Source organism: Silene latifolia, chromosome 9 (assembly GCF_048544455.1).
Source record: "Silene latifolia isolate original U9 population chromosome 9, ASM4854445v1, whole genome shotgun sequence".
Classification (NCBI taxonomy): Eukaryota; Viridiplantae; Streptophyta; class Magnoliopsida; order Caryophyllales; family Caryophyllaceae; genus Silene; species Silene latifolia.
In genome coordinates, this window is record NC_133534.1 from 182,343,715 (window position 1) to 182,363,547 (window position 19,833).

At 41.3% G+C, this 19,833-nt stretch overlaps 51 non-coding genes and 4 pseudogenes across 51 annotated transcripts; all 55 read left to right on the top strand.

The window, feature by feature from the left end:
- Window positions 1–156: 156 nt before the first annotated feature.
- Window positions 157–275, top strand: LOC141604186 (5S ribosomal RNA). The gene has a single exon (XR_012525924.1). It is a non-coding gene; the product is annotated as a 5S ribosomal RNA (ribosomal RNA).
- A 241-nt stretch (window positions 276–516) lies between these two features.
- On the top strand, window positions 517–635 carry LOC141604113 (5S ribosomal RNA; annotated as a pseudogene).
- A 242-nt stretch (window positions 636–877) lies between these two features.
- Window positions 878–995, top strand: LOC141603323 (5S ribosomal RNA). Its single transcript, XR_012525207.1, has one exon. It is a non-coding gene; the product is annotated as a 5S ribosomal RNA (ribosomal RNA).
- Window positions 996–1,236: 241 nt separating this feature from the next.
- On the top strand, window positions 1,237–1,355 carry LOC141603919 (5S ribosomal RNA). The gene has a single exon (XR_012525754.1). It is a non-coding gene; the product is annotated as a 5S ribosomal RNA (ribosomal RNA).
- Window positions 1,356–1,597: 242 nt separating this feature from the next.
- On the top strand, window positions 1,598–1,716 carry LOC141602795 (5S ribosomal RNA). The gene has a single exon (XR_012524703.1). It is a non-coding gene; the product is annotated as a 5S ribosomal RNA (ribosomal RNA).
- A 233-nt stretch (window positions 1,717–1,949) lies between these two features.
- LOC141603089 (5S ribosomal RNA) lies at window positions 1,950–2,067 on the top strand. The gene has a single exon (XR_012524985.1). It is a non-coding gene; the product is annotated as a 5S ribosomal RNA (ribosomal RNA).
- A 243-nt stretch (window positions 2,068–2,310) lies between these two features.
- LOC141604080 (5S ribosomal RNA) lies at window positions 2,311–2,431 on the top strand (annotated as a pseudogene).
- Window positions 2,432–2,669: 238 nt separating this feature from the next.
- On the top strand, window positions 2,670–2,788 carry LOC141602808 (5S ribosomal RNA). Its single transcript, XR_012524716.1, has one exon. It is a non-coding gene; the product is annotated as a 5S ribosomal RNA (ribosomal RNA).
- Window positions 2,789–3,029: 241 nt separating this feature from the next.
- Window positions 3,030–3,148, top strand: LOC141602771 (5S ribosomal RNA). Its single transcript, XR_012524681.1, has one exon. It is a non-coding gene; the product is annotated as a 5S ribosomal RNA (ribosomal RNA).
- A 239-nt stretch (window positions 3,149–3,387) lies between these two features.
- LOC141603018 (5S ribosomal RNA) lies at window positions 3,388–3,507 on the top strand. The gene has a single exon (XR_012524917.1). It is a non-coding gene; the product is annotated as a 5S ribosomal RNA (ribosomal RNA).
- Window positions 3,508–3,745: 238 nt separating this feature from the next.
- Window positions 3,746–3,864, top strand: LOC141604204 (5S ribosomal RNA). Its single transcript, XR_012525927.1, has one exon. It is a non-coding gene; the product is annotated as a 5S ribosomal RNA (ribosomal RNA).
- Window positions 3,865–4,103: 239 nt separating this feature from the next.
- LOC141602819 (5S ribosomal RNA) lies at window positions 4,104–4,222 on the top strand. The gene has a single exon (XR_012524727.1). It is a non-coding gene; the product is annotated as a 5S ribosomal RNA (ribosomal RNA).
- A 238-nt stretch (window positions 4,223–4,460) lies between these two features.
- On the top strand, window positions 4,461–4,576 carry LOC141604143 (5S ribosomal RNA; annotated as a pseudogene).
- Window positions 4,577–4,817: 241 nt separating this feature from the next.
- Window positions 4,818–4,934, top strand: LOC141603183 (5S ribosomal RNA). The gene has a single exon (XR_012525075.1). It is a non-coding gene; the product is annotated as a 5S ribosomal RNA (ribosomal RNA).
- A 245-nt stretch (window positions 4,935–5,179) lies between these two features.
- On the top strand, window positions 5,180–5,297 carry LOC141603335 (5S ribosomal RNA). The gene has a single exon (XR_012525218.1). It is a non-coding gene; the product is annotated as a 5S ribosomal RNA (ribosomal RNA).
- Window positions 5,298–5,541: 244 nt separating this feature from the next.
- Window positions 5,542–5,660, top strand: LOC141604127 (5S ribosomal RNA). The gene has a single exon (XR_012525917.1). It is a non-coding gene; the product is annotated as a 5S ribosomal RNA (ribosomal RNA).
- Window positions 5,661–5,900: 240 nt separating this feature from the next.
- Window positions 5,901–6,018, top strand: LOC141603170 (5S ribosomal RNA). The gene has a single exon (XR_012525064.1). It is a non-coding gene; the product is annotated as a 5S ribosomal RNA (ribosomal RNA).
- Window positions 6,019–6,267: 249 nt separating this feature from the next.
- LOC141604288 (5S ribosomal RNA) lies at window positions 6,268–6,386 on the top strand. Its single transcript, XR_012525994.1, has one exon. It is a non-coding gene; the product is annotated as a 5S ribosomal RNA (ribosomal RNA).
- A 240-nt stretch (window positions 6,387–6,626) lies between these two features.
- On the top strand, window positions 6,627–6,745 carry LOC141604407 (5S ribosomal RNA). The gene has a single exon (XR_012526108.1). It is a non-coding gene; the product is annotated as a 5S ribosomal RNA (ribosomal RNA).
- Window positions 6,746–6,982: 237 nt separating this feature from the next.
- Window positions 6,983–7,099, top strand: LOC141604068 (5S ribosomal RNA). Its single transcript, XR_012525890.1, has one exon. It is a non-coding gene; the product is annotated as a 5S ribosomal RNA (ribosomal RNA).
- Window positions 7,100–7,344: 245 nt separating this feature from the next.
- On the top strand, window positions 7,345–7,468 carry LOC141603206 (5S ribosomal RNA). The gene has a single exon (XR_012525097.1). It is a non-coding gene; the product is annotated as a 5S ribosomal RNA (ribosomal RNA).
- Window positions 7,469–7,709: 241 nt separating this feature from the next.
- LOC141603854 (5S ribosomal RNA) lies at window positions 7,710–7,829 on the top strand. The gene has a single exon (XR_012525699.1). It is a non-coding gene; the product is annotated as a 5S ribosomal RNA (ribosomal RNA).
- Window positions 7,830–8,072: 243 nt separating this feature from the next.
- Window positions 8,073–8,191, top strand: LOC141602747 (5S ribosomal RNA). The gene has a single exon (XR_012524659.1). It is a non-coding gene; the product is annotated as a 5S ribosomal RNA (ribosomal RNA).
- A 241-nt stretch (window positions 8,192–8,432) lies between these two features.
- Window positions 8,433–8,551, top strand: LOC141602801 (5S ribosomal RNA). The gene has a single exon (XR_012524710.1). It is a non-coding gene; the product is annotated as a 5S ribosomal RNA (ribosomal RNA).
- A 237-nt stretch (window positions 8,552–8,788) lies between these two features.
- Window positions 8,789–8,907, top strand: LOC141603742 (5S ribosomal RNA). Its single transcript, XR_012525599.1, has one exon. It is a non-coding gene; the product is annotated as a 5S ribosomal RNA (ribosomal RNA).
- Window positions 8,908–9,146: 239 nt separating this feature from the next.
- LOC141604140 (5S ribosomal RNA) lies at window positions 9,147–9,265 on the top strand. The gene has a single exon (XR_012525918.1). It is a non-coding gene; the product is annotated as a 5S ribosomal RNA (ribosomal RNA).
- A 239-nt stretch (window positions 9,266–9,504) lies between these two features.
- Window positions 9,505–9,623, top strand: LOC141602842 (5S ribosomal RNA). Its single transcript, XR_012524749.1, has one exon. It is a non-coding gene; the product is annotated as a 5S ribosomal RNA (ribosomal RNA).
- Window positions 9,624–9,857: 234 nt separating this feature from the next.
- LOC141602918 (5S ribosomal RNA) lies at window positions 9,858–9,976 on the top strand. Its single transcript, XR_012524822.1, has one exon. It is a non-coding gene; the product is annotated as a 5S ribosomal RNA (ribosomal RNA).
- Window positions 9,977–10,216: 240 nt separating this feature from the next.
- On the top strand, window positions 10,217–10,334 carry LOC141603194 (5S ribosomal RNA). Its single transcript, XR_012525086.1, has one exon. It is a non-coding gene; the product is annotated as a 5S ribosomal RNA (ribosomal RNA).
- Window positions 10,335–10,570: 236 nt separating this feature from the next.
- LOC141604425 (5S ribosomal RNA) lies at window positions 10,571–10,689 on the top strand. Its single transcript, XR_012526125.1, has one exon. It is a non-coding gene; the product is annotated as a 5S ribosomal RNA (ribosomal RNA).
- Window positions 10,690–10,925: 236 nt separating this feature from the next.
- On the top strand, window positions 10,926–11,044 carry LOC141603860 (5S ribosomal RNA). Its single transcript, XR_012525703.1, has one exon. It is a non-coding gene; the product is annotated as a 5S ribosomal RNA (ribosomal RNA).
- Window positions 11,045–11,288: 244 nt separating this feature from the next.
- Window positions 11,289–11,411, top strand: LOC141603842 (5S ribosomal RNA). Its single transcript, XR_012525689.1, has one exon. It is a non-coding gene; the product is annotated as a 5S ribosomal RNA (ribosomal RNA).
- Window positions 11,412–11,650: 239 nt separating this feature from the next.
- Window positions 11,651–11,769, top strand: LOC141602982 (5S ribosomal RNA). The gene has a single exon (XR_012524884.1). It is a non-coding gene; the product is annotated as a 5S ribosomal RNA (ribosomal RNA).
- Window positions 11,770–12,008: 239 nt separating this feature from the next.
- LOC141602948 (5S ribosomal RNA) lies at window positions 12,009–12,127 on the top strand. The gene has a single exon (XR_012524850.1). It is a non-coding gene; the product is annotated as a 5S ribosomal RNA (ribosomal RNA).
- Window positions 12,128–12,365: 238 nt separating this feature from the next.
- LOC141603979 (5S ribosomal RNA) lies at window positions 12,366–12,484 on the top strand. Its single transcript, XR_012525809.1, has one exon. It is a non-coding gene; the product is annotated as a 5S ribosomal RNA (ribosomal RNA).
- A 240-nt stretch (window positions 12,485–12,724) lies between these two features.
- LOC141604209 (5S ribosomal RNA) lies at window positions 12,725–12,843 on the top strand. The gene has a single exon (XR_012525928.1). It is a non-coding gene; the product is annotated as a 5S ribosomal RNA (ribosomal RNA).
- A 239-nt stretch (window positions 12,844–13,082) lies between these two features.
- Window positions 13,083–13,202, top strand: LOC141603217 (5S ribosomal RNA). The gene has a single exon (XR_012525108.1). It is a non-coding gene; the product is annotated as a 5S ribosomal RNA (ribosomal RNA).
- A 237-nt stretch (window positions 13,203–13,439) lies between these two features.
- Window positions 13,440–13,558, top strand: LOC141604224 (5S ribosomal RNA). The gene has a single exon (XR_012525942.1). It is a non-coding gene; the product is annotated as a 5S ribosomal RNA (ribosomal RNA).
- Window positions 13,559–13,804: 246 nt separating this feature from the next.
- On the top strand, window positions 13,805–13,922 carry LOC141603054 (5S ribosomal RNA). Its single transcript, XR_012524952.1, has one exon. It is a non-coding gene; the product is annotated as a 5S ribosomal RNA (ribosomal RNA).
- Window positions 13,923–14,162: 240 nt separating this feature from the next.
- On the top strand, window positions 14,163–14,281 carry LOC141604151 (5S ribosomal RNA). The gene has a single exon (XR_012525919.1). It is a non-coding gene; the product is annotated as a 5S ribosomal RNA (ribosomal RNA).
- A 234-nt stretch (window positions 14,282–14,515) lies between these two features.
- Window positions 14,516–14,634, top strand: LOC141604211 (5S ribosomal RNA). Its single transcript, XR_012525930.1, has one exon. It is a non-coding gene; the product is annotated as a 5S ribosomal RNA (ribosomal RNA).
- A 242-nt stretch (window positions 14,635–14,876) lies between these two features.
- On the top strand, window positions 14,877–14,995 carry LOC141604330 (5S ribosomal RNA). The gene has a single exon (XR_012526034.1). It is a non-coding gene; the product is annotated as a 5S ribosomal RNA (ribosomal RNA).
- A 239-nt stretch (window positions 14,996–15,234) lies between these two features.
- On the top strand, window positions 15,235–15,352 carry LOC141603029 (5S ribosomal RNA). Its single transcript, XR_012524929.1, has one exon. It is a non-coding gene; the product is annotated as a 5S ribosomal RNA (ribosomal RNA).
- Window positions 15,353–15,590: 238 nt separating this feature from the next.
- Window positions 15,591–15,709, top strand: LOC141604210 (5S ribosomal RNA). Its single transcript, XR_012525929.1, has one exon. It is a non-coding gene; the product is annotated as a 5S ribosomal RNA (ribosomal RNA).
- A 240-nt stretch (window positions 15,710–15,949) lies between these two features.
- On the top strand, window positions 15,950–16,065 carry LOC141604147 (5S ribosomal RNA; annotated as a pseudogene).
- A 236-nt stretch (window positions 16,066–16,301) lies between these two features.
- On the top strand, window positions 16,302–16,420 carry LOC141604075 (5S ribosomal RNA). Its single transcript, XR_012525891.1, has one exon. It is a non-coding gene; the product is annotated as a 5S ribosomal RNA (ribosomal RNA).
- Window positions 16,421–16,661: 241 nt separating this feature from the next.
- LOC141604377 (5S ribosomal RNA) lies at window positions 16,662–16,779 on the top strand. Its single transcript, XR_012526078.1, has one exon. It is a non-coding gene; the product is annotated as a 5S ribosomal RNA (ribosomal RNA).
- Window positions 16,780–17,024: 245 nt separating this feature from the next.
- Window positions 17,025–17,143, top strand: LOC141604236 (5S ribosomal RNA). Its single transcript, XR_012525953.1, has one exon. It is a non-coding gene; the product is annotated as a 5S ribosomal RNA (ribosomal RNA).
- Window positions 17,144–17,398: 255 nt separating this feature from the next.
- LOC141604400 (5S ribosomal RNA) lies at window positions 17,399–17,518 on the top strand. Its single transcript, XR_012526101.1, has one exon. It is a non-coding gene; the product is annotated as a 5S ribosomal RNA (ribosomal RNA).
- Window positions 17,519–17,758: 240 nt separating this feature from the next.
- Window positions 17,759–17,875, top strand: LOC141603276 (5S ribosomal RNA). The gene has a single exon (XR_012525165.1). It is a non-coding gene; the product is annotated as a 5S ribosomal RNA (ribosomal RNA).
- A 242-nt stretch (window positions 17,876–18,117) lies between these two features.
- Window positions 18,118–18,236, top strand: LOC141603036 (5S ribosomal RNA). The gene has a single exon (XR_012524935.1). It is a non-coding gene; the product is annotated as a 5S ribosomal RNA (ribosomal RNA).
- Window positions 18,237–18,485: 249 nt separating this feature from the next.
- On the top strand, window positions 18,486–18,601 carry LOC141603263 (5S ribosomal RNA). The gene has a single exon (XR_012525153.1). It is a non-coding gene; the product is annotated as a 5S ribosomal RNA (ribosomal RNA).
- A 239-nt stretch (window positions 18,602–18,840) lies between these two features.
- On the top strand, window positions 18,841–18,959 carry LOC141602876 (5S ribosomal RNA). Its single transcript, XR_012524782.1, has one exon. It is a non-coding gene; the product is annotated as a 5S ribosomal RNA (ribosomal RNA).
- A 237-nt stretch (window positions 18,960–19,196) lies between these two features.
- Window positions 19,197–19,315, top strand: LOC141603152 (5S ribosomal RNA). The gene has a single exon (XR_012525047.1). It is a non-coding gene; the product is annotated as a 5S ribosomal RNA (ribosomal RNA).
- Window positions 19,316–19,554: 239 nt separating this feature from the next.
- LOC141602887 (5S ribosomal RNA) lies at window positions 19,555–19,673 on the top strand. The gene has a single exon (XR_012524793.1). It is a non-coding gene; the product is annotated as a 5S ribosomal RNA (ribosomal RNA).
- The last annotated feature ends 160 nt before the right edge of the window (window positions 19,674–19,833 follow it).

Here is a 19,833-nt window from a genome sequence, read left to right on the forward strand (position 1 = left end):
GTCGAGATAATAAATTTGAAAAAAAAATCCGCCCCAATCGGACTCTCGGGAGCAAATTCGGTAGTTCGGAGGCGTGACGGGATATTGAAAACTTGTTTTATGTTGAAAAAAGGCTAGAGATGAGGTAATATAATGAAATTTGTGAGGAAAGTGTATGGGTGCGATCATACCAGCACTAATGCACCGGATCCCATCAGAACTCCGCAGTTAAGCGTGCTTGGGCGAGAGTAGTACTAGGATGGGTGACCTCCTGGGAAGGCCTCGTGTTGCACCTTTTTTTTTTTTTTTTTTTTTTTTTTTTTTTTCACGGTACTTTGCCTCTAAATTATATTAGTTTAATGAGTTAAACGCGTAGATCTCGTCGAGATAATAAATTTGAAAAAAAAATCCGCCCCAATCGGACTCTCGGGAGCAAATTCGGTAGTTCGGAGACGTGACGGGATATTGAAAACTTGTTTTATGTTGAAAAAAGGCTAGAGATGAGGTAATATAATGAAATTTGTGAGGAAAGTGTATGGGTGCGATCCTACCAGCACTAATGCACCGGATCCCATCAGAACTCCATGATTAAGCGTGCTTGGGCGAGTAGTAGTACTAGGATGGGTGACCTCTGGGAAGGCCTCGTGTTGCACCCCTTTTTTTTCTTTTTTTTTTTTTTTTTTCACGGTACTTTGCCTCTAAATTATATTAGTTTAATGAGTTAAACGCGTAGATCTCGTCGAGATAATAAATTTGAAAAAAAAATCCGCCCCAATCGGACTCTCGGGGGAGCAAATTTACGGTAGTTCGGAGACGTGACGGGATATTGAAAACTTGTTTTATGTTGAAAAAAGGCTAGAGATGAGGTAATATAATGAAATTTGTGAGGAAAGTGTATGGGTGCGATCATACCAGCACTAATGCACCGGATCCCATCAGAACTCATGATTAAGCGTGCTTGGGCGCGAGTAGTACTAGGATGGGTGACCTCCTGGGAAGGCCTCGTGTTGCACCCCTTTTTTTTTTTTTCTTTTTTTTTTTTTTCACGGTACTTTGCCTCTAAATTATATTAGTTTAATGAGTTAAACGCGTAGATCTCGTCGAGATAATAAATTTGAAAAAAAAATCCGCCCCAATCGGACTCTCCGGGAGCAATTTACGGCCGTTCGGAGACGTGACGGGATATTGAAAACTTGTTTTATGTTGAAAAAAGGCTAGAGATGAGGTAATATAATGAAATTTGTGAGGAAAGTGTATGGGTGCGATCATACCAGCACTAATGCACCGGATCCCATCAGAACTCCGCAGTTAAGCGTGCTTGGGCGAGAGTAGTACTAGGATGGGTGACCTCCTGGGAAGGCCTCGTGTTGCACCCCTTTTTTTTCTTTTTTTTCTTTTTTTCACGGTACTTTGCCTCTAAATTATATTAGTTTAATGAGTTAAACGCGTAGATCTCGTCGAGATAATAAATTTGAAAAAAAAATCCGCCCCAATCGGACTCTCGGGGAGCAGCAAATTTACGGTAGTTCGGAGACGTGACGGGATATTGAAAACTTGTTTTATGTTGAAAAAAGGCTAGAGATGAGGTAATATAATGAAATTTGTGAGGAAAGTGTATGGGTGCGATCATACCAGCACTAATGCACCGGATCCCATCAGAACTCCATGATTAAGCGTGCTTGGGCGAGAGTAGTACTAGGATGGGTGACCTCTTGGGAAGGCCTCGTGTTGCACCCCTTTTTTTTTTTTTTTTTTTTCACGGTACTTTGCCTCTAAATTATATTAGTTTAATGAGTTAAACGCGTAGATCTCGTCGAGATAATAAATTTGAAAAAAAAATCCGCCCCAATCGGACTCTCCGGGAGCAAATTACGGCCGTTCGGAGACGTGACGGGATATTGAAAACTTGTTTTATGTTGAAAAAAGGCTAGAGATGAGGTAATATAATGAAATTTGTGAGGAAAGTGTATGGGTGCGATCATACCAGCACTAATGCACCGGATCCCATCAGAACTCCTGATTAAGCGTGCTTGGGCGAGAGTAGTACTAGGATGGGTGACCTCTTGGGAAGGCCTCGTGTTGCACCCCTTTTTTTTTTTTTTTTTTTCTTTTTTTCACGGTACTTTGCCTCTAAATTATATTAGTTTAATGAGTTAAACGCGTAGATCTCGTCGAGATAATAAATTTGAAAAAAAAATCCGCCCCAATCGGACTCTCGGGGAGCAAATTACGGCCGTAGTTCGGAGACGTGACGGGATATTGAAAACTTGTTTTATGTTGAAAAAAGGCTAGAGATGAGGTAATATAATGAAATTTGTGAGGAAAGTGTATGGGTGCGATCATACCAGCACTAATGCACCGGATCCCATCGAGAACTCCGATGATTAAGCGTGCTTGGGCGAGAGTAGTACTAGGATGGGTGACCTCAGGGGAAGGCCTCGTGTTGTTTTTTTTTTTTTTTTTTTTTTTTTTTTTTTCACGGTACTTTGCCTCTAAATTATATTAGTTTAATGAGTTAAACGCGTAGATCTCGTCGAGATAATAAATTTGAAAAAAAAATCCGCCCCAATCGGACTCTCGGGGAGCAAATTCTGGCCGTTCGGAGACGTGACGGGATATTGAAAACTTGTTTTATGTTGAAAAAAGGCTAGAGATGAGGTAATATAATGAAATTTGTGAGGAAAGTGTATGGGTGCGATCATACCAGCACTAATGCACCGGATCCCATCAGAACTCCATGATTAAGCGTGCTTGGGCGAGAGTAGTACTAGGATGGGTGACCTCTTGGGAAGGCCTCGTGTTGCACCCCTTTTTTTTTTTTTTTTTTTTTTTTTTCACGGTACTTTGCCTCTAAATTATATTAGTTTAATGAGTTAAACGCGTAGATCTCGTCGAGATAATAAATTTGAAAAAAAAATCCGCCCCAATCGGACTCTCTCGGGGAGCAAATTACGGTAGTTCGGAGACGTGACGGGATATTGAAAACTTGTTTTATGTTGAAAAAAGGCTAGAGATGAGGTAATATAATGAAATTTGTGAGGAAAGTGTATGGGTGCGATCATACCAGCACTAATGCACCGGATCCCATCAGAACTCCATGATTAAGCGTGCTTGGGCGAGAGTAGTACTAGGATGGGTGACCTCCTGGGAAGGCCTCGTGTTGCACCCTTTTTTTTTTCTTTTTTTTTCTTTTTTTCACGGTACTTTGCCTCTAAATTATATTAGTTTAATGAGTTAAACGCGTAGATCTCGTCGAGATAATAAATTTGAAAAAAAAATCCGCCCCAATCGGACTCTCCGGGAGCAAATTCGGTAGTTCGGAGACGTGACGGGATATTGAAAACTTGTTTTATGTTGAAAAAAGGCTAGAGATGAGGTAATATAATGAAATTTGTGAGGAAAGTGTATGGGTGCGATCATACCAGCACTAATGCACCGGATCCCATCGAGAACTCCATGATTAAGCGTGCTTGGGCGAGAGTAGTACTAGGATGGGTGACCTCTTGGGAAGGCCTCGTGTTGCACCCCTTTTTTTTTTTTTTTTTTTTTTTTTTCACGGTACTTTGCCTCTAAATTATATTAGTTTAATGAGTTAAACGCGTAGATCTCGTCGAGATAATAAATTTGAAAAAAAAATCCGCCCCAATCGGACTCTCCGGGAGCAAATTCGGCCGTTCGGAGACGTGACGGGATATTGAAAACTTGTTTTATGTTGAAAAAAGGCTAGAGATGAGGTAATATAATGAAATTTGTGAGGAAAGTGTATGGGTGCGATCATACCAGCACTAATGCACCGGATCCCATCAGAACTCCGCAGTTAAGCGTGCTTGGGCGAGAGTAGTACTAGGATGGGTGACCTCCTGGGAAGGCCTCGTGTTGCACCCCTTTTTTTTTTTTTTTTTTTTTTTTTTCACGGTACTTTGCCTCTAAATTATATTAGTTTAATGAGTTAAACGCGTAGATCTCGTCGAGATAATAAATTTGAAAAAAAAATCCGCCCCAATCGGACTCTCCGGGATCAAGTTACGGTAGTTCGGAGACGTGACGGGATATTGAAAACTTGTTTTATGTTGAAAAAAGGCTAGAGATGAGGTAATATAATGAAATTTGTGAGGAAAGTGTATGGGTGCGATCATACCAGCACTAATGCACCGGATCCCATCAGAACTCCATGATTAAGCGTGCTTGGGCGAGAGTAGTACTAGGATGGGTGACCTCTTGGGAAGGCCTCGTGTTGCACCCCTTTTTTTTTTTTTTTTTTTTTTTTCACTACTTTGCCTCTAAATTATATTAGTTTAATGAGTTAAACGCGTAGATCTCGTCGAGATAATAAATTTGAAAAAAAAAAAATCCGCCCCAATCGGACTCTCCGGGAGCAAGTTACGGTCGTTCGGAGACGTGACGGGATATTGAAAACTTGTTTTATGTTGAAAAAAGGCTAGAGATGAGGTAATATAATGAAATTTGTGAGGAAAGTGTATGGGTGCGATCATACCAGCACTAATGCACCGGATCCCATCGAACTCCCATGATTAAGCGTGCTTGGGCGAGTAGTACTAGGATGGGTGACCTCTGGGAAGGCCTCGTGTTGCACCCCCTTTTTTTTTTTTTTTTTTTTTTTTTTTCACGGTACTTTGCCTCTAAATTATATTAGTTTAATGAGTTAAACGCGTAGATCTCGTCGAGATAATAAATTTGAAAAAAAAATCCGCCCCAATCGGACTCTCCGGGAGCAAGTTACGGCCGTTCGGAGACGTGACGGGATATTGAAAACTTGTTTTATGTTGAAAAAAGGCTAGAGATGAGGTAATATAATGAAATTTGTGAGGAAAGTGTATGGGTGCGATCATACCAGCACTAATGCACCGGATCCCATCAGAACTCCATGATTAAGCGTGCTTGGGCGAGTAGTACTAGGATGGGTGACCTCCTGGGAAGGCCTCGTGTTGCACCCCTTTTTTTTTCTTTTTTTTTTTTTTTTTTTTTCACGGTACTTTGCCTCTAAATTATATTAGTTTAATGAGTTAAACGCGTAGATCTCGTCGAGATAATAAATTTGAAAAAAAAAATCCGCCCCAATCGGACTCTCGGGGAGCAAATTTACGTAGTTCGGAGACGTGACGGGATATTGAAAACTTGTTTTATGTTGAAAAAAGGCTAGAGATGAGGTAATATAATGAAATTTGTGAGGAAAGTGTATGGGTGCGATCATACCAGCACTAATGCACCGGATCCCATCAGAACTCATGATTAAGCGTGCTTGGGCGAGAGTAGTACTAGGATGGGTGACCTCTTGGGAAGGCCTCGTGTTGCACCCTTTTTTTTTTTTTTTTTTTTTTTTTTTTTTTTCACGGTACTTTGCCTCTAAATTATATTAGTTTAATGAGTTAAACGCGTAGATCTCGTCGAGATAATAAATTTGAAAAAAAAATCCGCCCCAATCGGACTCTCCGGGAGCAAGTTACGGCCGTTCGGAGACGTGACGGGATATTGAAAACTTGTTTTATGTTGAAAAAAGGCTAGAGATGAGGTAATATAATGAAATTTGTGAGGAAAGTGTATGGGTGCGATCATACCAGCACTAATGCACCGGATCCCATCAGAACTCCGCAGTTAAGCGTGCTTGGGCGAGAGTAGTACTAGGATGGGTGACCTCTTGGGAAGGCCTCGTGTTGCACCCCTTTTTTTTCTTTTTTTTCTTTTTTTCACGGTACTTTGCCTCTAAATTATATTAGTTTAATGAGTTAAACGCGTAGATCTCGTCGAGATAATAAATTTGAAAAAAAAATCCGCCCCAATCGGACTCTCGGGGGAGCAAAGTTACGGCCGTTCGGAGACGTGACGGGATATTGAAAACTTGTTTTATGTTGAAAAAAGGCTAGAGATGAGGTAATATAATGAAATTTGTGAGGAAAGTGTATGGGTGCGATCATACCAGCACTAATGCACCGGATCCCATCGAACTCCATGATTAAGCGTGCTTGGGCGAGAGTAGTACTAGGATGGGTGACCTCTTGGGAAGGCCTCGTGTTGCACCCCTTTTTTTTTTTTTTTTTTTTCTTTTTTTCACGGTACTTTGCCTCTAAATTATATTAGTTTAATGAGTTAAACGCGTAGATCTCGTCGAGATAATAAATTTGAAAAAAAAAAAAAAATCCGCCCCAATCGGACTCTCGGGGGGAGCAAATTACGGTAGTTCGGAGACGTGACGGGATATTGAAAACTTGTTTTATGTTGAAAAAAGGCTAGAGATGAGGTAATATAATGAAATTTGTGAGGAAAGTGTATGGGTGCGATCATACCAGCACTAATGCACCGGATCCCATCAGAACTCCGCAGTTAAGCGTGCTTGGGCGAGAGTAGTACTAGGATGGGTGACCTCCTGGGAAGGCCTCGTGTTGCACCCCTTTTTTTTTTTTTTTTTTTCTTTTTTTCACGGTACTTTGCCTCTAAATTATATTAGTTTAATGAGTTAAACGCGTAGATCTCGTCGAGATAATAAATTTGAAAAAAAAATCCGCCCCAATCGGACTCTCCGGGAGCAAGTTACGGCCGTTCGGAGACGTGACGGGATATTGAAAACTTGTTTTATGTTGAAAAAAGGCTAGAGATGAGGTAATATAATGAAATTTGTGAGGAAAGTGTATGGGTGCGATCATACCAGCACTAATGCACCGGATCCCATCAGAACTCCGCAGTTAAGCGTGCTTGGGCGAGAGTAGTACTAGGATGGGTGACCTCCTGGGAAGGCCTCGTGTTGCACCCCTTTTTTTTTTTTTTTTTTTTTTTTCACGGTACTTTGCCTCTAAATTATATTAGTTTAATGAGTTAAACGCGTAGATCTCGTCGAGATAATAAATTTGAAAAAAAAATCCGCCCCAATCGGACTCTCCGGGAGCAAGTTACGGCCGTTCGGAGACGTGACGGGATATTGAAAACTTGTTTTATGTTGAAAAAAGGCTAGAGATGAGGTAATATAATGAAATTTGTGAGGAAAGTGTATGGGTGCGATCATACCAGCACTAATGCACCGGATCCCATCGAACTCATGATTAAGCGTGCTTGGGCGAGAGTAGTACTAGGATGGGTGACCTCCTGGGAAGGCCTCGTGTTGCACCCCTTTTTTTTTCTTTTTTTTTTTTTCTTTTTTTCACGGTACTTTGCCTCTAAATTATATTAGTTTAATGAGTTAAACGCGTAGATCTCGTCGAGATAATAAATTTGAAAAAAAAAATCCGCCCCAATCGGACTCTCCGGGAGCAAGTTACGGTCGTTCGGAGACGTGACGGGATATTGAAAACTTGTTTTATGTTGAAAAAAGGCTAGAGATGAGGTAATATAATGAAATTTGTGAGGAAAGTGTATGGGTGCGATCATACCAGCACTAATGCTAACCGGATCCCATCGAGAACTCCGCATGATTAAGCGTGCTTGGGCGAGAGTAGTACTAGGATGGGTGACCTCTTGGGAAGGCCTCGTGTTGCACCCCTTTTTTTTTTTTTTTTTTTTTTTTTTTCACGGTACTTTGCCTCTAAATTATATTAGTTTAATGAGTTAAACGCGTAGATCTCGTCGAGATAATAAATTTGAAAAAAAAATCCGCCCCAATCGGACTCTCGGGGGAGCAAGTTACGGTAGTTCGGAGACGTGACGGGATATTGAAAACTTGTTTTATGTTGAAAAAAGGCTAGAGATGAGGTAATATAATGAAATTTGTGAGGAAAGTGTATGGGTGCGATCATACCAGCACTAATGCACCGGATCCCTCGAGAACTCCATTGATTAAGCGTGCTTGGGCGAGAGTAGTACTAGGATGGGTGACCTCTTGGGAAGGCCTCGTGTTGCACCCCTTTTTTTTTTTTTTTTTTTTTTCTTTTTTTCACGGTACTTTGCCTCTAAATTATATTAGTTTAATGAGTTAAACGCGTAGATCTCGTCGAGATAATAAATTTGAAAAAAAAATCCGCCCCAATCGGACTCTCCGGGAGCAAGTTACGGCCGTTCGGAGACGTGACGGGATATTGAAAACTTGTTTTATGTTGAAAAAAGGCTAGAGATGAGGTAATATAATGAAATTTGTGAGGAAAGTGTATGGGTGCGATCATACCAGCACTAATGCACCGGATCCCATCAGAACTCATCAGTTAAGCGTGCTTGGGCGAGAGTAGTACTAGGATGGGTGACCTCCTGGGAAGGCCTCGTGTTGCACCCCTTTTTTTTTTTTTTTTTTTTTTTTTTTTCACGGTACTTTGCCTCTAAATTATATTAGTTTAATGAGTTAAACGCGTAGATCTCGTCGAGATAATAAATTTGAAAAAAAAATCCGCCCCAATCGGACTCTCCGGGAGCAAGTTACGGCCGTTCGGAGACGTGACGGGATATTGAAAACTTGTTTTATGTTGAAAAAAGGCTAGAGATGAGGTAATATAATGAAATTTGTGAGGAAAGTGTATGGGTGCGATCATACCAGCACTAATGCACCGGATCCCATCAGAACTCCGCAGTTAAGCGTGCTTGGGCGAGAGTAGTACTAGGATGGGTGACCTCCTGGGAAGGCCTCGTGTTGCACCCCTTTTTTTTTTTTTTTTTTTTTTTTCACGGTACTTTGCCTCTAAATTATATTAGTTTAATGAGTTAAACGCGTAGATCTCGTCGAGATAATAAATTTGAAAAAAAAATCCGCCCCAATCGGACTCTCCGGGATCAAGTTACGGTAGTTCGGAGACGTGACGGGATATTGAAAACTTGTTTTATGTTGAAAAAAGGCTAGAGATGAGGTAATATAATGAAATTTGTGAGGAAAGTGTATGGGTGCGATCATACCAGCACTAATGCACCGGATCCCATCAGAACTCCGCAGTTAAGCGTGCTTGGGCGAGAGTAGTACTAGGATGGGTGACCTCCTGGGAAGGCCTCGTGTTGCACCCTTTTTTTTTCTTTTTTTTCTTTTTTTCACGGTACTTTGCCTCTAAATTATATTAGTTTAATGAGTTAAACGCGTAGATCTCGTCGAGATAATAAATTTGAAAAAAAAAATCCGCCCCAATCGGACTCTCCGGGAGCAAGTTACGGCCGTTCGGAGACGTGACGGGATATTGAAAACTTGTTTTATGTTGAAAAAAGGCTAGAGATGAGGTAATATAATGAAATTTGTGAGGAAAGTGTATGGGTGCGATCATACCAGCACTAATGCACCGGATCCCATCAGAACTCCGCAGTTAAGCGTGCTTGGGCGAGAGTAGTACTAGGATGGGTGACCTCTTGGGAAGGCCTCGTGTTGCACCCCTTTTTTTTTTTTTTTTTTTTTTTTTTCACGGTACTTTGCCTCTAAATTATATTAGTTTAATGAGTTAAACGCGTAGATCTCGTCGAGATAATAAATTTGAAAAAAAAATCCGCCCCAATCGGACTCTCCGGGATCAAGTTACGGTAGTTCGGAGACGTGACGGGATATTGAAAACTTGTTTTATGTTGAAAAAAGGCTAGAGATGAGGTAATATAATGAAATTTGTGAGGAAAGTGTATGGGTGCGATCATACCAGCACTAATGCACCGGATCCCATCAGAACTCCATGATTAAGCGTGCTTGGGCGAGAGTAGTACTAGGATGGGTGACCTCTTGGGAAGGCCTCGTGTTGCACCCTTTTTTTTTTTTTTTTTTTTTTCACGGTACTTTGCCTCTAAATTATATTAGTTTAATGAGTTAAACGCGTAGATCTCGTCGAGATAATAAATTTGAAAAAAAAATCCGCCCCAATCGGACTCTCCGGGAGCAAGTTACGGCAGTTCGGAGACGTGACGGGATATTGAAAACTTGTTTTATGTTGAAAAAAGGCTAGAGATGAGGTAATATAATGAAATTTGTGAGGAAAGTGTATGGGTGCGATCATACCAGCACTAATGCACCGGATCCCATCAGAACTCCGCAGTTAAGCGTGCTTGGGCGAGAGTAGTACTAGGATGGGTGACCTCCTGGGAAGGCCTCGTGTTGCACCCCTTTTTTTTTTTTTTTTTTTTTTTTTTTCACGGTACTTTGCCTCTAAATTATATTAGTTTAATGAGTTAAACGCGTAGATCTCGTCGAGATAATAAATTTGAAAAAAAAATCCGCCCCAATCGGACTCTCGGGAGCAAATTTACGGCCGTTCGGAGACGTGACGGGATATTGAAAACTTGTTTTATGTTGAAAAAAGGCTAGAGATGAGGTAATATAATGAAATTTGTGAGGAAAGTGTATGGGTGCGATCATACCTGCACTAATGCACCGGATCCCATCAGAACTCCGCGATTAAGCGTGCTTGGCGAGAGTAGTACTAGGATGGGTGACCTTCTGGGAAGGCCTCGTGTTGCACCCCCTTTTTTTTTTTTTTCTTTTTTTCACGGTACTTTGCCTCTAAATTATATTAGTTTAATGAGTTAAACGCGTAGATCTCGTCGAGATAATAAATTTGAAAAAAAAATCCGCCCCAATCGGACTCTCCGGGAGCAAGTTACGGTAGTTCGGAGACGTGACGGGATATTGAAAACTTGTTTTATGTTGAAAAAAGGCTAGAGATGAGGTAATATAATGAAATTTGTGAGGAAAGTGTATGGGTGCGATCATACCAGCACTAATGCACCGGATCCCATCAGAACTCCGTGATTAAGCGTGCTTGGGCGAGAGTAGTACTAGGATGGGTGACCTCTTGGGAAGGCCTCGTGTTGCACCCCTTTTTTTTTTTTTTTTTTTTTTCACGGTACTTTGCCTCTAAATTATATTAGTTTAATGAGTTAAACGCGTAGATCTCGTCGAGATAATAAATTTGAAAAAAAAATCCGCCCCAATCGGACTCTCGGGGGAGCAAGTTACGGTAGTTCGGAGACGTGACGGGATATTGAAAACTTGTTTTATGTTGAAAAAAGGCTAGAGATGAGGTAATATAATGAAATTTGTGAGGAAAGTGTATGGGTGCGATCATACCAGCACTAATGCACCGGATCCCATCAGAACTCCGCAGTTAAGCGTGCTTGGGCGAGAGTAGTACTAGGATGGGTGACCTCCTGGGAAGGCCTCGTGTTGCACCCTTTTTTTTTTTTTTTTTTCTTTTTTTCACGGTACTTTGCCTCTAAATTATATTAGTTTAATGAGTTAAACGCGTAGATCTCGTCGAGATAATAAATTTGAAAAAAAAAAAAAAATCCGCCCCAATCGGACTCTCCGGGAGCAAGTTACGGCCGTTCGGAGACGTGACGGGATATTGAAAACTTGTTTTATGTTGAAAAAAGGCTAGAGATGAGGTAATATAATGAAATTTGTGAGGAAAGTGTATGGGTGCGATCATACCAGCACTAATGCACCGGATCCCATCAGAACTCCATGATTAAGCGTGCTTGGGCGAGAGTAGTACTAGGATGGGTGACCTCACGGGAAGGAAGGCCTTGTGTTGCACCCTTTTTTTTCTTTTTTTTTCTTTTTTTCGCGGTACTTTGCCTCTAAATTATATTAGTTTAATGAGTTAAACGCGTAGATCTCGTCGAGATAATAAATTTGAAAAAAAAATCCGCCCCAATCGGACTCTCGGGGGAGCAAGTTACGGTAGTTCGGAGACGTGACGGGATATTGAAAACTTGTTTTATGTTGAAAAAAGGCTAGAGATGAGGTAATATAATGAAATTTGTGAGGAAAGTGTATGGGTGCGATCATACCAGCACTAATGCACCGGATCCCATCGAGAACTCCGATTTAAGCGTGCTTGGGCGAGAGTAGTACTAGGATGGGTGACCTCTTGGGAAGGCCTCGTGTTGCACCCCTTTTTTTTTTTTTTTTTTTTTTTTCACGGTACTTTGCCTCTAAATTATATTAGTTTAATGAGTTAAACGCGTAGATCTCGTCGAGATAATAAATTTAAAAAAAAAATCCGCCCCAATCGGACTCTCCGGGAGCAAGTTACGGAGTAGTTCGGAGACGTGACGGGATATTGAAAACTTGTTTTATGTTGAAAAAAGGCTAGAGATGAGGTAATATAATGAAATTTGTGAGGAAAGTGTATGGGTGCGATCATACCAGCACTAATGCACCGGATCCCATCAGAACTCAGTGATTAAGCGTGCTTGGGCGAGAGTAGTACTAGGATGGGTGACCTCCTGGGAAGGCCTCGTGTTGCACCCATTTTTTTTTCTTTTTTTCTTTTTTTCACGGTACTTTGCCTCTAAATTATATTAGTTTAATGAGTTAAACGCGTAGATCTCGTCGAGATAATAAATTTGAAAAAAAAATCCGCCCCAATCGGACTCTCCGGGAGCAAGTTACGGCCGTTCGGAGACGTGACGGGATATTGAAAACTTGTTTTATGTTGAAAAAAGGCTAGAGATGAGGTAATATAATGAAATTTGTGAGGAAAGTGTATGGGTGCGATCATACCAGCACTAATGCACCGGATCCCATCAGAACTCCGCAGTTAAGCGTGCTTGGGCGAGAGTAGTACTAGGATGGGTGACCTCCTGGGAAGGCCTCGTGTTGCACCCTTTTTTTTTTTTTTTTTTTCTTTTTTTCACGGTACTTTGCCTCTAAATTATATTAGTTTAATGAGTTAAACGCGTAGATCTCGTCGAGATAATAAATTTGAAAAAAAAAATCCGCCCCAATCGGACTCTCCGGGAGCAAGTTACGGTCGTTCGGAGACGTGACGGGATATTGAAAACTTGTTTTATGTTGAAAAAAGGCTAGAGATGAGGTAATATAATGAAATTTGTGAGGAAAGTGTATGGGTGCGATCATACCAGCACTAATGCACCGGATCCCATCAGAACTCCACAGTTAAGCGTGCTTGGGCGAGAGTAGTACTAGGATGGGTGACCTCCTGGGAAGGCCTCGTGTTGCACCCCTTTTTTTTTTTTTTTTTTTCTTTTTTTCACGGTACTTTGCCTCTAAATTATATTAGTTTAATGAGTTAAACGCGTAGATCTCGTCGAGATAATAAATTTGAAAAAAAAATCCGCCCCAATCGGACTTCCGGGAGCAAGTTACGGCCGTTCGGAGACGTGACGGGATATTGAAAACTTGTTTTATGTTGAAAAAAGGCTAGAGATGAGGTAATATAATGAAATTTGTGAGGAAAGTGTATGGGTGCGATCATACCAGCACTAATGCACCGGATCCCATCAGAACTCGCATGATTAAGCGTGCTTGGGCGAGAGTAGTACTAGGATGGGTGACCTCTTGGGAAGGCCTCGTGTTGCACCCCTTTTTTTTTTTTTTTTCTTTTTTTCACGGTACTTTGCCTCTAAATTATATTAGTTTAATGAGTTAAACGCGTAGATCTCGTCGAGATAATAAATTTGAAAAAAAAATCCGCCCCAATCGGACTCTCCGGGAGCAAGTTACGGCCGTTCGGAGACGTGACGGGATATTGAAAACTTGTTTTATGTTGAAAAAAGGCTAGAGATGAGGTAATATAATGAAATTTGTGAGGAAAGTGTATGGGTGCGATCATACCAGCACTAATGCACCGGATCCCATCAGAACTCCGCAGATAAGCGTGCTTGGGCGAGAGTAGTACTAGGATGGGTGACCTCTTGGGAAGGCCTCGTGTTGCACCCTTTTTTTTTTCTTTTTTTTTCTTTTTTTCGCGGTACTTTGCCTCTAAATTATATTAGTTTAATGAGTTAAACGCGTAGATCTCGTCGAGATAATAAATTTGAAAAAAAAAAAATCCGCCCCAATCGGACTCTCTCGGGGAGCAAGTTACGGTTAGTTCGGAGACGTGACGGGATATTGAAAACTTGTTTTATGTTGAAAAAAGGCTAGAGATGAGGTAATATAATGAAATTTGTGAGGAAAGTGTATGGGTGCGATCATACCAGCACTAATGCACCGGATCCCATCAGAACTCAGCATTAAGCGTGCTTGGGCGAGAGTAGTACTAGGATGGGTGACCTCCTGGGAAGGCCTCGTGTTGCACCCTTTTTTTTTTTTTTTTTTTCTTTTTTTCACGGTACTTTGCCTCTAAATTATATTAGTTTAATGAGTTAAACGCGTAGATCTCGTCGAGATAATAAATTTGAAAAAAAAAATCCGCCCCAATCGGACTCTCCGGGAGCAAGTTACGGTCGTTCGGAGACGTGACGGGATATTGAAAACTTGTTTTATGTTGAAAAAAGGCTAGAGATGAGGTAATATAATGAAATTTGTGAGGAAAGTGTATGGGTGCGATCATACCAGCACTAATGCACCGGATCCCATCAGAACTCCGCAGTTAAGCGTGCTTGGGCGAGAGTAGTACTAGGATGGGTGACCTCTTGGGAAGGCCTCGTGTTGCACCCCTTTTTTTTTTTTTTTTTTTTTCACGGTACTTTGCCTCTAAATTATATTAGTTTAATGAGTTAAACGCGTAGATCTCGTCGAGATAATAAATTTGAAAAAAAAATCCGCCCCAATCGGACTCTCCGGGAGCAAGTTACGGCCGTTCGGAGACGTGACGGGATATTGAAAACTTGTTTTATGTTGAAAAAAGGCTAGAGATGAGGTAATATAATGAAATTTGTGAGGAAAGTGTATGGGTGCGATCATACCAGCACTAATGCACCGGATCCCATCAGAACTCCGCAGATAAGCGTGCTTGGGCGAGAGTAGTACTAGGATGGGTGACCTCTTGGGAAGGCCTCGTGTTGCACCCCTTTTTTTTTTTTTTTTTTTTTTTTTTTTTCACGGTACTTTGCCTCTAAATTATATTAGTTTAATGAGTTAAACGCGTAGATCTCGTCGAGATAATAAATTTGAAAAAAAAATCCGCCCCAATCGGACTCTCCGGGAGCAAGTTACGGCCGTTCGGAGACGTGACGGGATATTGAAAACTTGTTTTATGTTGAAAAAAGGCTAGAGATGAGGTAATATAATGAAATTTGTGAGGAAAGTGTATGGGTGCGATCATACCAGCACTAATGCACCGGATCCCATCAGAACTCCGCAGTTAAGCGTGCTTGGGCGAGAGTAGTACTAGGATGGGTGACCTCCTGGGAAGGCCTCGTGTTGCCCTTTTTTTTTTTTTTTTTTTTCTTTTTTTCACGGTACTTTGCCTCTAAATTATATTAGTTTAATGAGTTAAACGCGTAGATCTCGTCGAGATAATAAATTTGAAAAAAAAAATCCGCCCCAATCGGACTCTCCGGGAGCAAGTTACGGCCGTTCGGAGACGTGACGGGATATTGAAAACTTGTTTTATGTTGAAAAAAGGCTAGAGATGATGTAATATAATGAAATTTGTGAGGAAAGTGTATGGGTGCGATCATACCAGCACTAATGCACCGGATCCCATCGAACTCCGCGATTAAGCGTGCTTGGGCGAGAGTAGTACTAGGATGGGTGACCTCTTGGGAAGGCCTCGTGTTGCACCCTTTTTTTTTTCTTTTTTTTTTTTCACGGTACTTTGCCTCTAAATTATATTAGTTTAATGAGTTAAACGCGTAGATCTCGTCGAGATAATAAATTTGAAAAAAAAAAAATCCGCCCCAATCGGACTCTCCGGGAGCAAGTTACGGCCGTTCGGAGACGTGACGGGATATTGAAAACTTGTTTTATGTTGAAAAAAGGCTAGAGATGAGGTAATATAATGAAATTTGTGAGGAAAGTGTATGGGTGCGATCATACCAGCACTAATGCACCGGATCCCATCAGAACTCCACAGTTAAGCGTGCTTGGGCGAGAGTAGTACTAGGATGGGTGACCTCCTGGGAAGGCCTCGTGTTGCACCCCTTTTTTTTCTTTTTTTTTTTTTTTTTTCACGGTACTTTGCCTCTAAATTATATTAGTTTAATGAGTTAAACGCGTAGATCTCGTCGAGATAATAAATTTGAAAAAAAAATCCGCCCCAATCGGACTCTCCGGGGGCAAGTTACGGCCGTTCGGAGACGTGACGGGATATTGAAAACTTGTTTTATGTTGAAAAAAGGCTAGAGATGAGGTAATATAATGAAATTTGTGAGGAAAGTGTATGGGTGCGATCATACCAGCACTAATGCACCGGATCCCATCGAACTCCGATTAAGCGTGCTTGGGCGAGAGTAGTACTAGGATGGGTGACCTCCTGGGAAGGCCTCGTGTTTTTTTTTTTTTTTTTTTTTTTTTTTTTTTTCACGGTACTTTGCCTCTAAATTATATTAGTTTAATGAGTTAAACGCGTAGATCTCGTCGAGATAATAAATTTGAAAAAAAAATCCGCCCCAATCGGACTCTCCGGGAGCAAGTTACGGCCGTTCGGAGACGTGACGGGATATTGAAAACTTGTTTTATGTTGAAAAAAGGCTAGAGATGAGGTAATATAATGAAATTTGTGAGGAAAGTGTATGGGTGCGATCATACCAGCACTAATGCACCGGATCCCATCAGAACTCCGCAGTTAAGCGTGCTTGGGCGAGAGTAGTACTAGGATGGGTGACCTCCTGGGAAGGCCTCGTGTTGCACCCTTTTTTTTTCTTTTTTTTCTTTTTTTCACGGTACTTTGCCTCTAAATTATATTAGTTTAATGAGTTAAACGCGTAGATCTCGTCGAGATAATAAATTTGAAAAAAAAAAAATCCGCCCCAATCGGACTCTCCGGGAGCAAGTTACGGCCGTTCGGAGACGTGACGGGATATTGAAAACTTGTTTTATGTTGAAAAAAGGCTAGAGATGAGGTAATATAATGAAATTTGTGAGGAAAGTGTATGGGTGCGATCATACCAGCACTAATGCACCGGATCCATCAGAACTCCGCAGTTAAGCGTGCTTGGGCGAGAGTAGTACTAGGATGGGTGACCTCCTGGGAAGGCCTCGTGTTGCACCCCTTTTTTTTTTTTTTTTTTTTTTTTTTTTTCACGGTACTTTGCCTCTAAATTATATTAGTTTAATGAGTTAAACGCGTAGATCTCGTCGAGATAATAAATTTGAAAAAAAAAAAATCCGCCCCAATCGGACTCTCCGGGAGCAAGTTACGGCCGTTCGGAGACGTGACGGGATATTGAAAACTTGTTTTATGTTGAAAAAAGGCTAGAGATGAGGTAATATAATGAAATTTGTGAGGAAAGTGTATGGGTGCGATCATACCAGCACTAATGCACCGGATCCCATCAGAACTCCGCAGTTAAGCGTGCTTGGGCGAGAGTAGTACTAGGATGGGTGACCTCTTGGGAAGGCCTCGTGTTGCACCGCTTTTTTTCTTTTTTTTTTTTTTTTTTTTTTTTTTTTTTTCACGGTACTTTGCCTCTAAATTATATTAGTTTAATGAGTTAAACGCGTAGATCTCGTCGAGATAATAAATTTGAAAAAAAAATCCGCCCCAATCGGACTCTCCGGGGGGAGCAAGTTACGGTAGTTCGGAGACGTGACGGGATATTGAAAACTTGTTTTATGTTGAAAAAAGGCTAGAGATGAGGTAATATAATGAAATTTGTGAGGAAAGTGTATGGGTGCGATCATACCAGCACTAATGCACCGGATCCCATCAGAACTCCGCAGATTAAGCGTGCTTGGGCGAGAGTAGTACTAGGATGGGTGACCTCCTGGGAAGGCCTCGTGTTGCACCCCTTTTTTTTCTTTTTTTTTTTTTTTTTCACGGTACTTTGCCTCTAAATTATATTAGTTTAATGAGTTAAACGCGTAGATCTCGTCGAGATAATAAATTTGAAAAAAAAATCCGCCCCAATCGGACTCTCCGGGAGCAAGTTACGGCCGTTCGGAGACGTGACGGGATATTGAAAACTTGTTTTATGTTGAAAAAAAGGCTAGAGATGAGGTAATATAATGAAATTTGTGAGGAAAGTGTATGGGTGCGATCATACCAGCACTAATGCACCGGATCCCATCGAACTCCAGATTAAGCGTGCTTGGGCGAGAGTAGTACTAGGATGGGTGACCTCCTGGGAAGGCCTCGTGTTGCACCCCTTTTTTTTTTTTTTTTCTTTTTTTCACGGTACTTTGCCTCTAAATTATATTAGTTTAATGAGTTAAACGCGTAGATCTCGTCGAGATAATAAATTTGAAAAAAAAAAATCCGCCCCAATCGGACTCTCGGGAGGAGCAAGTTTACGGTAGTTCGGAGACGTGACGGGATATTGAAAACTTGTTTTATGTTGAAAAAAGGCTAGAGATGAGGTAATATAATGAAATTTGTGAGGAAAGTGTATGGGTGCGATCATACCAGCACTAATGCACCGGATCCCATCAGAACTCCGCAGTTAAGCGTGCTTGGGCGAGAGTAGTACTAGGATGGGTGACCTCCTGGGAAGGCCTCGTGTTGCACCCCTTTTTTTTTTCTTTTTTTTTTTTTTTTTTTTTTCACGGTACTTTGCCTCTAAATTATATTAGTTTAATGAGTTAAACGCGTAGATCTCGTCGAGATAATAAATTTGAAAAAAAAAAAATCCGCCCCAATCGGACTCTCCGGGAGCAAGTTACGGCCGTTCGGAGACGTGACGGGATATTGAAAACTTGTTTTATGTTGAAAAAAGGCTAGAGATGAGGTAATATAATGAAATTTGTGAGGAAAGTGTATGGGTGCGATCATACCAGCACTAATGCACCGGATCCCATCGAACTCCGATTAAGCGTGCTTGGGCGAGAGTAGTACTAGGATGGGTGACCTCTTGGGAAGGCCTCGTGTTGCACCCTTTTTTTTTTTTTTTTTTTTTTTTTTTCACGGTACTTTGCCTCTAAATTATATTAGTTTAATGAGTTAAACGCGTAGATCTCGTCGAGATAATAAATTTGAAAAAAAAATCCGCCCCAATCGGACTCTCCGGGAGCAAGTTACGGCCGTTCGGAGACGTGACGGGATATTGAAAACTTGTTTTATGTTGAAAAAAGGCTAGAGATGAGGTAATATAATGAAATTTGTGAGGAAAGTGTATGGGTGCGATCATACCAGCACTAATGCACCGGATCCCATCGAACTCCGCAGGTTAAGCGTGCTTGGGCGAGAGTAGTACTAGGATGGGTGACCTCCTGGGAAGGCCTCGTGTTGCACCCCTTTTTTTTTTTTTTTTTTTTTTTTCACGGTACTTTGCCTCTAAATTATATTAGTTTAATGAGTTAAACGCGTAGATCTCGTCGAGATAATAAATTTGAAAAAAAAATCCGCCCCAATCGGACTCTCCGGGAGCAAGTTACGGCCGTTCGGAGACGTGACGGGATATTGAAAACTTGTTTTATGTTGAAAAAAGGCTAGAGATGAGGTAATATAATGAAATTTGTGAGGAAAGTGTATGGGTGCGATCATACCAGCACTAATGCACCGGATCCCATCAGAACTCCGCAGTTAAGCGTGCTTGGGCGAGAGTAGTACTAGGATGGGTGACCTCCTGGGAAGGCCTCGTGTTGCACCCCTTTTTTTTTTTTTTTTTTCTTTTTTTCACGGTACTTTGCCTCTAAATTATATTAGTTTAATGAGTTAAACGCGTAGATCTCGTCGAGATAATAAATTTGAAAAAAAAATCCGCCCCAATCGGACTCTCCGGGAGCAAGTTACGGCCGTTCGGAGACGTGACGGGATATTGAAAACTTGTTTTATGTTGAAAAAAGGCTAGAGATGAGGTAATATAATGAAATTTGTGAGGAAAGTGTATGGGTGCGATCATACCAGCACTAATGCACCGGATCCCATCGAACTCCGCAGGTTAAGCGTGCTTGGGCGAGAGTAGTACTAGGATGGGTGACCTCCTGGGAAGGCCTCGTGTTGCACCCCTTTTTTTTTTTTTTTTTTTTTTTTTTTCACGGTACTTTGCCTCTAAATTATATTAGTTTAATGAGTTAAACGCGTAGATCTCGTCGAGATAATAAATTTGAAAAAAAAATCCGCCCCAATCGGACTCTCCGGGGGCAAGTTACGGCCGTTCGGAGACGTG